The 12,054-nt window shown below is 44.7% G+C and overlaps 1 protein-coding gene across 1 annotated transcript in view; it reads left to right on the forward strand.

The window, feature by feature from the left end:
• Positions 1 to 6,159: 6,159 nt before the first annotated feature.
• LOC144107008 (putative protein kinase C delta type homolog) overlaps positions 6,160 to 12,054 on the forward strand; it is a 387,210-nt gene continuing 381,315 nt past the window's right edge. Inside the window, exon 1 of the mRNA XM_077639983.1 lies at positions 6,160 to 6,542. The gene's annotated coding sequence lies outside the window, so the exon portion shown is untranslated. The remainder of the gene's footprint in view (positions 6,543 to 12,054) is intronic.

Consider the following 12,054-nt stretch of genomic DNA (forward strand, 5'->3'; position numbering starts at 1 on the left):
AAGAAAAGTGACTTTGAGAACACCTCGCGAGCTGCTCCCTGCCACCTAGAGCATAGCAACTTGCTTGTCAAGGCAATCAAACTTTTACCATTTTGTTTCAAATCTCCCTTCAGAATGTTTGTCAAGGCAACCAAATTGTTACCATTTTGTTTCAAATCTTCCTTCAGAACACCTCTTTGGAAGACTTGAAACCACATTTTATGACATGATTTGTGCCCAAACGACGGCAGTGCTTGGTGATTTCCTGTTCAATTGCCCAATTCATTCTTGTATTACTTTCTGCGTGGCTTTTTACATTCGCGTAACGAATGCTGTGCTATGTAGTTTATTACTTTTGTTAAGTGTTTACTTTTTTATGTTGTCACTGATAAACTGTTTCTTAATCTGGCTTTAGTATTTTGAAGACTTTGCTATAACTTCTGTTTTTTGCGACGCTGTAAAATGAGCAGTATATAGAGGACTTGCGGTCTCGTCAAGCAGTCTACATGACAGCTGCTTCTGCCAGCTTCAAGCATCCCGTATGGTGTACGTGATGTAGGATATACGTTATCAATACTTGTTATGATTCACCAAGTGCTTGCCATGTCACCTATACTTATGAACCATTTTCTCACTGAGTACTAACATCAATTTCCTAGTCAGTTTGTTTGTGTGTATATGCATTGGATTCAATAAAGAATAGCATGGACCCAGAAGTGTATTTTAATTTCGCAATCAGCATATGTCCAGACAGCGGCTCACTGCAGCCGTTCAAACTTCGTAATGTGGGCTCATATTTCTCAGCTTTAAAGATTAACTTCCAGCTCAGTTTTAAGGAGATTCTTTTTAAAAAAATAGGCTACTGAACACTTCTACATGTTTCAAGGATTTAAAGGTAACGCCAATTCTGTCATGAGGTTCATTGAAAATTCAAGCACCCATTTCCGAATAAAAAAGGAAAATGTCTAAGAACTTTCAAGTCATCTACAAACGTAACGTTAGCACCGCTACAAAAGAGCTTGTATATGTATTTGTCCTGAAAAAAAGATGTGTTTTAACTCTGGTTAAACCTCGAGTGACGCGATAGCTACAACTGGCCGAGTGGAACTCGCTCAGTAGAATTTTTGCAAAGTCAGTCTTTCGCCGCTCCGTTTCGCTGGGCGTTCCTTCATCTTCGTCCCTGCACGTGATTCACTCTCTCTCCTCCCTCTCCCCCTCTCCACTCCCCCACCCCACTCGATTTCGCCGGTGCGCTGCGCCGCCGGAAGCTGCTCCGCACCACGTGACCAACCACGTGACCACGTGGCGGCGCCGCCACCGCTACGGCGGCACCACGCAGAAGGCTCGAAACGCTATCGTAATGTAGCTATCGCTGCAAAATATGCTTTGGTGAGGCTTTACTAGATGTGATGGTTTTTCCTGATACTTGTTTTTAGACGTGGCCAGCAAACTCTCCCAGCTCATTTGGGGGAGAGGGCGACACTGTCCCAGGCATGCCGTGGTCACGTACGTAGGTTGTAGATGACAGAGATTAACGAGAAGAATGCATCGCCGTTTCAACATAATCTTATTCAAGCAGCAGAGCTGTAAGAGCGGGAAAATCTTGCTCCCGTTTTCGAGGACAAAAGAATGTGTTCAGGAATTTTGCAAAAAGCGCCCGCACTGCATCAAGCAAATTCACCGCCGCTCTCGGAGCCCCATTTAGTTGTTGTTTAATTGTTCCAGATGCGTAGATATTCTACGTCAGTGGTTATTAGGGTCGCATACGCTGTAGGGGTCGCCCTTTCAAAAATATTTTAGACACTATATAGACTGTCTATAAACTTTTGTCTATAAATTCTATATACTCTCTATAGACGAACACTAGAGAAATGTTTATAGGCAATTCAAATCCTATAGACAGTCTATAGACAATCTTTAGATTTATGGCCCTACACTTACAGTGAACTTTTCTCTTCAGAGAGTCTATATACTATGGATAAAAATAGGAAATATCGATAGGAAAACAATACAGTCTACAAGAAGTCTATGGAAAGTCTATAGACCATTTTGATAAGGGCGTTCTCTGCCATCAAGCGAGGTACAATGCCAACGAGCACAAAGCAAATGTCATTCACTTAAACGTTGGTAGGGAAATGCGACCGTTGCCTTCTCAGTTGCTTGGTGCATCGCTCTAATTGCTCCATGGCAGTTTTCTGGGAATGCACCTCTCTTTTTTGACTCGTCCATTTTGCCGCTCCAGATTCGCTAGGTCGACTATTCAACCGACGGTACACTCTGACAGGGCAATATTTTTGCTAATTTTTTGTTACAACTAGCTTCATCGTGTTTGTTGTCGTGTAATGGCTGGCTGTTCGTTTGCATGTTCAGGCGGCCGTCAACTTTTTATGCCTGTGACGCGCGACAAACACGCACTTTGCTTCAGGAAAGACTTTTCACTTACAAAAGTTTCTTTATACACTCTATAGATGGTCCATGAAAATTTGTCTATAAAGAGTATAGACATTCTATTGGCAAATCCTATGAACTAATCTAAGGCAATACAAATCATATAGGTAGTGTGTAGAGAATCTATAGATCCATAGCCATACACCTTTGGTATACTTTGTTCTATAAAGAGTCAATACACTATGAATAGACAAAAGGAAATAGGTAAAGGAAGGTAATGTGGTCTATAAGAAGTCTACAGACAGTGTATAGACTATTTTTACAAGTGTTCAGAAAGGATACAATTACTGAGTACATCGCAACTTTTGAAAATTGGAGAAGTCATCGACACTGGTCTTTTTCGAACTCTTGTGTAAATGAATACTCACGTGGGCATTCAATCATTTCAAGCCACCTCGGCTGATCACTCAGAATATCGAACAGCCACCCTCGGTTTGAAATTGCAGTTGAGACGCTCAGAGACTGCCGTTTTGTAAGCTCCCGAAATATCGACTGAAATGTTTTTTGAAAACAAAATAAAAAAAACATTTCAGTCGATATTTCTGAAGCAGACAAAACGGTAGTCTCTGAGCGTCTCAACTGCAATTCCAAACCGAGGGAGGCTGTTCGATATTCTGAGTGATCAGCCGAGGTGGCTTGAAATGACTGAATGAAAACAAAATGTTTTGAAAACAAAATTAACCCGCCGCGGTGGCTCAGCGGTTAGGGCGCTCGACTACTGATCTGGAGCTCCCGGGTTCGAACCCGACCGCGGCGGCTGCGTTTTTCTGGAGGCAAAATGCTAAGGCGCCCGTGCGGTGTGCGATGTCAGTGCACGTTAAAGATCCCCAGGTGGTCGAAATTATTCCGGAGCCCTCCACTACGGCACCTCTTCCATCCGTTCTTCTTTCACTCTGTCCTTTATCTCTTATCTTACGGCACGGTTCAGGTGTCCAACGATATATGAGACAGATACTGCGCCGTTTCCTTTCCCCAAAACCAGATTATTATTATTATTATTATTATTATTATTAATATTATTATTATTATTATTATTATTATTATTATTAAAACGAAATCAACAACCTCGGCCTTTGTACGCGCAAATGCACCGCTTTTATATGTTTGTTTACCATAACGGCAGGGTACAGAATACATTTCAAGGGTAAGGGTAATTTACAAGAAGAAAAGAAGGACAAAGCACTTTGTATCGGAGCTGCCGCGGTGGCTGAGTGGTTATATGGCACTCGGCTACTGGCCCGAAAGAGGCGGGTTCGATCCCGGCCGCGGTGGTCGAATTTCGGTGGAGGCGAAATTCTAGAGGCCCCTGTACTGCGCGATGTCAGTGCACGTTAAAGAACCCCAGGTGGTCGAAATCTCCGGAGCCCTTTACTACGGTGTCCCCCATAGCCTGAGTCGCTTTGGGACGTTAAACCCTCATAAACCATAAACTTTGTATCGAAAAATAACTAACAGTCTAAGTCAGGAACAATGAAGCTTTGCAATATTAGGAAAGCATAACAAAGCTTAGAATGAAAAATAATTTTATAATAATAGACATTGAACGGAAACAGGACCACAAATTCAATAGGAATAAAATACAAAAACGGGAATTAGGAAATCAGGGTGGTCAGGAATTTTTAAACTGAATGAAACAATTTGTACTTTTTGATGATGCCAGTAGATAATTCTATTTTAAAGGTTTCCGAAAATATGACTGCGCACATGTGACTTTGTTGTAGAAGACAACTGCAATCTTTTGTTAGTTCTTAACGCGATAAGAAATGAAGCATCCTGGTTGACTCCATCGAGAGCGAAGTTGACAATTGTGGTAAAATATATTATGGAACAGGTAAATGCGGATGTGCTATCGGCGGCTTGATAGTTGTATGAGGTTTTGAGGTTTCCGACAGTCTTAAATCGATTTTGAGCTCCACAACTAAGCGTTTATTTTTTTAATGACCTTGAAATTCTTGCACCAATCTTACCACTCCATCACTAAAAGGATTACACTCCGGTCTTGTATCGGCGGTTGTCACAGGGCCCCAGAATCCGACTCAACACTGAGTACTAACGTGGCTGCTGAGGCCAAGTTTGCCTCATCCTGCTGGAAAGCGTTGAGCAAGCAGAGCACCGCAAGCTAAACAGGGCATTGCGAAATACGAAACCCAGCACGAATCAAATCCATTGTTCCTTGTGCGGTGTTCATAAGATAAGAAGATAAAAGTATAGCTGAAACAACCTGCTCTTCTATGAAACGTGTTTGGATGAAAACCTTTTTTAAATTTTTTTGCACATTCTTTGGTTAGAGAAGCCAGAGTGTAAGCTGCACTGTACTCAAACCCGTACTCCAATGCACATCTTGGTGCATCAGGTACGCGTGACAAGACACCGGACCACATGACGTGGCACCCACTTATCATATGAAAATCTCCTATAAGCTTTAGTTTAAAGAAGGCCATCTAGCAGGCTATTAAAAAGAACATGGAGATCAACACCTACCATCCCTTAGGTGATAAGTTCGTTACAGTTAATTACCAGGACGTGCTGTTTATGTGTTGCATAGCGAACCCCTTTAATAACTATTAAGTCGGTTTCACCTCAGTGCTGCATGCATTACTAATGGCGGAAGAATATATTTTTAAAATGAGTAAAATGCGAAATTGTTCTACGCAGCGATAAATAATGACGATGCTCTTGCGACAACATTACGTGCAACTGTGCGGCAGTGATATGTTAGCTTGACACTTTATTGTGGCTTTTGGTAATGGCCAGTGATGTCATGATTAGGGCAACGTGCAACCTGTACAAGTCAAGTTAAAGAGTTATCAAAGAGGTCTATTTTATGTATGAATATGCAGCATTAATGCTCACGCTAACGTGTAGGTTTTAAGCTCTTTAAATTAAGGGCATGCTGAACCGGGTTGTAAAATTAAAATAAGATAACAACACAAAAAGGTGCAACATTGCCAACGTGTTATTGCGACTAAAATAATCAGGAAATTAAGCAACGTTCTTTGTTTTTATGATTGAAGGTGCTCTCACTGTTCAGCGACATTTGTTCGAGCCATTAAGGCAACGTAGAAACTTTGCAAAATGCACGGTTGACAAGGGCATAAAAAAAAAGCAAATTGGCCGGTGTGTCCAAACATAACGCAATCTCCCCATGTTCTTATTTACATTCGCAGCAAGCAGTGGCGACACCTGTCGGGCATATTCTCGATTTTCGCTGTCGCTTTACAAAACCTGAACCGCAGTTTACTCACCACGCTGCTACGCTGTCTGGGTTCTATTGTTCACCCTCGAGTGGCCCTTATAATGCTGCTCTCGATCGCTTCATTAGCGGGCAAAACAAACCGCGGATGATCCCCTGTGAACACGGCGATTATAATGTGAACCTTAACAATGGCTGTACTCTTCCGAGCTGCAACATAACTACTACTCCCTTTCATTCAGCTCAGCTCTTCAGCTTTACACGGGATGAGGGTAGCCAAAACGGGCGCAGGATTTTTTCAAAACCACGGCACATATCGAAACGTCGAAGCGCCGCTCCTAAATGGGGAGGAATGAATGGGTTTCGTTAAAGCGCGAGTAGCGCCTCCTCTAAAAGGGAAGCGCGGCAAAGAAAAAAAAACAAAAAGAAAGCGCATCTCCTTCTATAAACAAAACAGAGGGGTGCAAACCGCGCCACGGCGCGGGAGAAAGTTTCGACGGCGGCGCGCGCACTGGGTTCCGGCGGAACGAAGCAGTCGACGGCACTCGCGCGCGGGATCCCGTTCTCGTGGGCTGCGGTAGCTGTGGATATCGACGGCGCCGAGCGCGTGGTTTGGAGCGCAGCAGCATCGCGTGGCAGCTCAGGGAAACCGACGCGACGCATCGCGACCACCAACGAAGTCACGACTCGAAGGAGAAGTCGCCCGGTTGCTTGAGAACAAAGTCTCACTGTTTTGTGTTGGGAGTGCTTTCGGGTAACTGTGGGCAGTGACCAGCTTCTTGACTCTACAGTGTTGTTTGTGGCATTCCCGATCTTTCCTGTCTCGTTGGGTCATCCGCTCATCCAGCACAGTGCACAGTGTTCTTCGTTGGTGTTTGTGCGAACTTTCCTTGGACTAACCTTCACTGGGAGGCTCTTTAAGGTATGTAGCGATTTTTCCTTGCTGTTATGGTTAAGGACTGTTACGATACTTGAAATCGCTCTTTTTTTGTCCTGTAGCTACTTTAACTAGCAAAGCTCTTTACTCGATGGTGCCTTTAGCATTTTTCAGAGTTCAAATGCCCGGGATGAAACATCTTCAACTTCCGCTACGCACATTCTGACCTTGTAATGAACAGTAGTGATGGATTATTTCTCAAGTTTCTTTATCTGTGTCTCATTGAAGAGAATAAGAGCGCATGTGTGCTAAACTTGCTGGTTCACAATTAAAGAGCAATTGAAATTCCGCGCCACTAATCTCACCCGTGTCATAAAAAGCAACTTCGTCGCCTTAGGAACAAATACGGTGGTAATACTTCTCAGAGCTTTTAAAATAATTTCAGTGCTCAACCTCCGACTTCAAGAAACAGTGCACGTCACAACTTGAACCTACATGCCAAACATTAGCTCTTTGGCAATCGCAGTGCGACAAATTTCGACACGCAGGACGCGGTCCTGTTGAGGCCCCGGCGATAACTGAAATGGTCGCAATTGCACCACTCCCACCAAGCAGAAAAAAAAAGAAAAGGAAGATAAGCATTTTATTATCGCGTTATTGCGCCCGTTGCCCTCCTGGAGTGCTCTCTGCGAGCTCCCGAAAAGCGACTCCGAAAACGGGGCCGTGGTGCGTGTTGGGGACTGTTCCAGGAAATTACAAGAGAATGAATGGCCAGTGGCTTTATTTGTCAACCGTACTAGTGTGGCGTCTATCATCTTAATCTGCTGAACCTATGCGCTACTCAAACGTTTGGTAGCACCGTTAGGACATATTTTAGGGGAAAAAAACGTCAATACTTTGTTTCATCTGTAATAGCCGCACGAAAGGTTTTGTCTGCAGCTGCTAGAGCGGCTGAAGAGAGACCCTGAAGTTGTACCATTGGTGCAGGAATTTTAAAACCCGTTTTCTTCTCCTCGAAAACTATAGAATACTTCTACTATGCTCACTGTCCCAGCCATTGACTTTCATAATGAACAGAAGGTTTTTGGCTGATTGAAAGAACTTTTTGTTGATAAGGTGGATTGTTGAGCTAGTTGGTGCATGCAGTAACTTCGCCTCCAGGCCTCCACGTTTTTCTTGGATATCAAGTCCAACCACTTCACGGATATAGTTAAACGACCCGAAGCACTTACCATTATCAAAATTCAAAAGGATATCCTTTCTTGAAGAGGATGTTCGAATCATGAGGCAGTGCTTAGCTGCTGTTTCTTCTGTGGGCTTTTGATGAAACTAAGATCCTCGGTCCGTGGCCACAGCAGTCGACTGCCCTCAAGGCATACAAGGCACTCTTTGCCTACTTGACAGCGACTGGATTGAGTGACAAATTGTGACAGCGTTTTGCGTGTGTGTGTGTGTTATGCCTTTTTCCCCTTCTCTCTTCCTCCTTTTAGTCCCCTAATCCCTCTTCCCCAGTGCAGGGTAGCCAACCGGAACCCCTTTCTGGTTAACATCCCTGCCTTTCCCTCCTTATCTTTATCTATCTATCTATTATTGCGGCTCTCTTATTGTTTCATATATATGGCGTGTAAAAAATACCGCACGTGTCGGTTTCAAACTACCTTGCCGCTGTTAGACAAATGTGCTTTACTTATGCAAGCTTTTAACCTTAAGCTTGCTTTGCAAGAGCTGTTGTGATAATGTTTCGTTATGTTCTGTAGCAAACGCTTTTTGTGCCATCCTGGACCGAACCTCCAATGTTCCATAGTCGACATTGTCCACAGTGCTTTCCTCCTGATAAAGCAAGTAAGAAGAAGCGGTTGTTCAGCTACAACCTTTCTATGCGATTGCTTGCGTGATGCATAGTGTACCCTAGACTGTTCTAGAATAATAGCAGAACCAAGTCGTTTTCAGTGTTGTACTGCTCGAATAGTTGTGTAGCGCACTTTTGCGCACACTATGCGGTTCTTGCTAAAATAATTATTATATTTGTTAATGATGTTAGTCTTTAGATTAACAGCCCCCATTTAGAAAGGTGTTTTTCCCAGTTTTTGTCATTGTTTGTTATTGTAGAACGGTATGTTTATCTCTTTCCTTTCCAGTCAACACACAAAAAAAATTCTGCAATCTCTTGGAAGCTTGAAGCTTATTTTTAGTAGTAAGAATACAAACGTTTACTCTGGAAGCTATCAGACCGCTATTCTTCAGAAAGTTCTCCACTATCATTTCTTTTTTTTACTTTTTTTTTTGCGTCAGCCAGCAAATCTCTTCGGATCTCAGGACTCCTTCGCTCTAAGAGGGAGGCAGAAACTTCAGACGGCCTGTATGCCAAGATGGATTGCAATAGAAACGAATGGGGAACACAACTGTTTGTGACAATAATGGCTGCTTCCGGCAAATCGCTCGCAGCAAAATACACCGTGCTGCATTCGATTCGCGGAACCGCGATATGGCACGCTGCCAGGTTTGATCGCATCGCAGAGCGCCAATGGCGTCTCGTTCTTCTCTCGCTCCCATAGCGAACACCTGCGCCAACAAAGCGAATGTGCCCCCGAGCAGCACCCCCGTCCGTCTTTGAAGCACACTTATAAGTCATTCCCATAAGAACAGCCTGTTTTGATTCTGTACCCTTGAAACGATTTCCAGTGTTTGTTTTCAAAGTTAACATCTTCCTTTCTTTTTTCTTTCTTAAATTAGAACAAAGAGTCTCATTTGACCAGTGCATAGACACCTCTTATGTTGATTGGAATTGAAGTTCTTTTTAATTTTCGTTCATTATACGTTACACAATTAGCATTCGATGACTTTCGAATTTCGTACGTCGGTTATGCCTGGAAAGACACGATTAAAGGCTCGGGCACCTTCACATCTGCTCTTGGGGCCCGCAACAGTTAGAACGCTGGGTGGGAAAAATGGCCCATTGTGCATTGCCCGGAATTAACTCACTAACTAGCGCAGTTTCTACACAGGCTATTCATTTACGTCATCCGTTATGAACCATTTTGCCAATTTTTGAATGCCATTTTTACAACATAGTTTTCAGAATTATATTCCAGACATTGCCGCAGTTTTGCGCCACATTTGGAAAATAGCAATTTGGCGTCGGGGCTTACTTTCGCGAATGCTGTTGCGTGCTTAAAGGCAGTACTTGAGTCGAGATTAGAAGTAAATCAGAGAGCTGTTGGAAGATAACTACTAGGTGCCCACGGGAAAACCACAAACGAGGCAGTACAGGGGGATATGGGCGGGGCATCCTTCGGAGCCCGAAGCTAAGAGTAAAGAATTATATGAAGCGCGCCTGAGGAAATTGGATAATAGCAGGTGGGCAGCTAAAGTACTTAAACACTTATAAAGAAAGCGCGTTGACTCGTACTGGCGGAAAAGAACAAGGAAATTAACCAGTAAGTAGGCAGATCACAAGGACGGAGAAAGAAAGCGCATTAAACGACAGGTAAAGAGGCTGAAGGTAAAAACTGGATTAATTCAATGGAAAAGAAGCATAGTGTGAAACTTTCGTCGGTACTAGAAAAGGCAGATGAGGAAAAAATCGTTGCATAATAGCTCAAGTGGCAGTGCCCTGCTCTTTGAAGCTAGATAAGGAGTCTTAGAAGGTACAGCCACGAAAGGAAATCTAACGAAGATAACGACACATGTGCTGTGCGTGGTAAATCTGTAAAAACAATTGCACTCCTCATGCTCAAATTTAATGGTATCTATCCGGATGCCGATGCAGGCACAGTCGCTCACCCTGAGGCCCCAGGGTTTAGAGATAACAATGGCAATGTAAATAAATCTGCGGTGGAAAGTTGCAAAAAGCGATTGGAAGATTGGTGGCTCAAAAGCAGAACGGTGACTTAAGGCTAGAAGGGCAGCACCTAAAACATATTTGGAGAACTTTTTACGACCAATTTATAACACAGTAAAATAAAAATAAAAAAGCGAGCGTGTGGCAACTGCTACGACGCCATTTCAAAGGGGACTCTCCTATCATCCGTCCGTCCATCCATCCATCCATCCGTCCGTCCGCCCGTCCGTCCGTCCGTCCGTCCATCCATCCGTCCGTCCGTCCGTCCGTCCGTCCATCCGTCCGTCCGTCCGTCCGTCCGTCCGTCCGTCCGTCCGTCCGTCCATCCATCCATCCATCCATGCATTCATCCGTCCGTCCGTCCGTCCGTCCGTCCGTCCGTCCGTCCGTCCATCCATCCATCCATCCATCCATCCATCCATCCATCCATCCATCCATCCATCCATCCATCCATCCATCCGTCCATCCATCCATCCATCCATCCATCCATCCATCCATCCATCCATCGATCCATCCATCCATACATCCATCCATCCGTCCGTCCATCCATCCATCTTTACATCCATCTTTCCGTCCGTCCGTCCGTCCGTCCGCCCGTCCATCCATCCATCCATCGATCCATCCATCCATACATCCATCCATCCGTCCGTCCATCCATCCATCTTTACATCCATCTTTCCGTCCGTCCGTCCGTCCATACGTCCATCCATACGTCCATCCATCCATGCATCCTTCTGTCCGTCCATCCGTCCATCCATCCATCCATCCATCCGTCCGTCCGTCCGTCCGTCCGTCCGTCCGTCCGTCCCGTCCGTCCGTCCGTCCATCCATCCATCCACCCGTGCGCTTCGGCGACAGGGCGGCACCTTTTTCACCTTTTCTTTCACATCGCTTTGAATGCTCTTCTCATCGTACGTGGTAGAGGTAATTGCCCTTTCGCTGCCAGGCAACATGCCTGTGCTGATCGCTTTTCGTCTGTCGTACCAATGAATTACCAACTAGCCCGTTCAACCACTTTTGCAACTTTGGTGGACGCGGCTACAGCAACGCACATATTTTCTTTACATCTGCCCTCTCGCATCTCTTTCAGCTGCCCCCGTCTATCAACACATGAACGTAGTAATGGCTCATTTGGAGCCATTCGACAGGCCCGTGCTCATTTCCTCTTTTAATTCGTTCACGGCATACTCTTCTTTCGGCGAAAAATCCTGATCGTGTGTGTGTGTGTTGGGGGGGGGGGGGGGGGTTCGTGCGTGTGTGTGTCAAAGCATGTGTGTCGGATTAAATGGATCAGGCGCCTTCTACGCTTCCTACCGTCCATTGGATGCATCTACTATATGGCCCCTATCAGCGTCATGATTTTCTCGGCTATTGCATATATCTGCGTAGAATTACTCGGCTACATTAACTACCTTATCTGGCGCTCGACTGTTGACCCGAAAGACGCGGTTTTGATCCCGGACGCGGCAGTCTGTGCGATGTTAGTGCGCGTTAAAGAACGCCGGGTGGTCGAAATTATCCGGAGCCCTTCATTCCGGCGTCCCTCATAACCTAAGTCGCCATGGGGCGTTAAAACCATAAAACCATAACCAACTAACTACCTTATCTAAGTTGGTAGTGGCATTACTCTCTTTAACTGCTAGTAGGCAGATAGGCCTCACTTCTTCTCGAGCTTTTACAGGCTACCCGCAATCTCTAGAGCATGCTAGACCCACT

Source organism: Amblyomma americanum, chromosome 10, assembly GCF_052857255.1.
Source record: "Amblyomma americanum isolate KBUSLIRL-KWMA chromosome 10, ASM5285725v1, whole genome shotgun sequence".
Classification (NCBI taxonomy): Eukaryota; Metazoa; Arthropoda; class Arachnida; order Ixodida; family Ixodidae; genus Amblyomma; species Amblyomma americanum.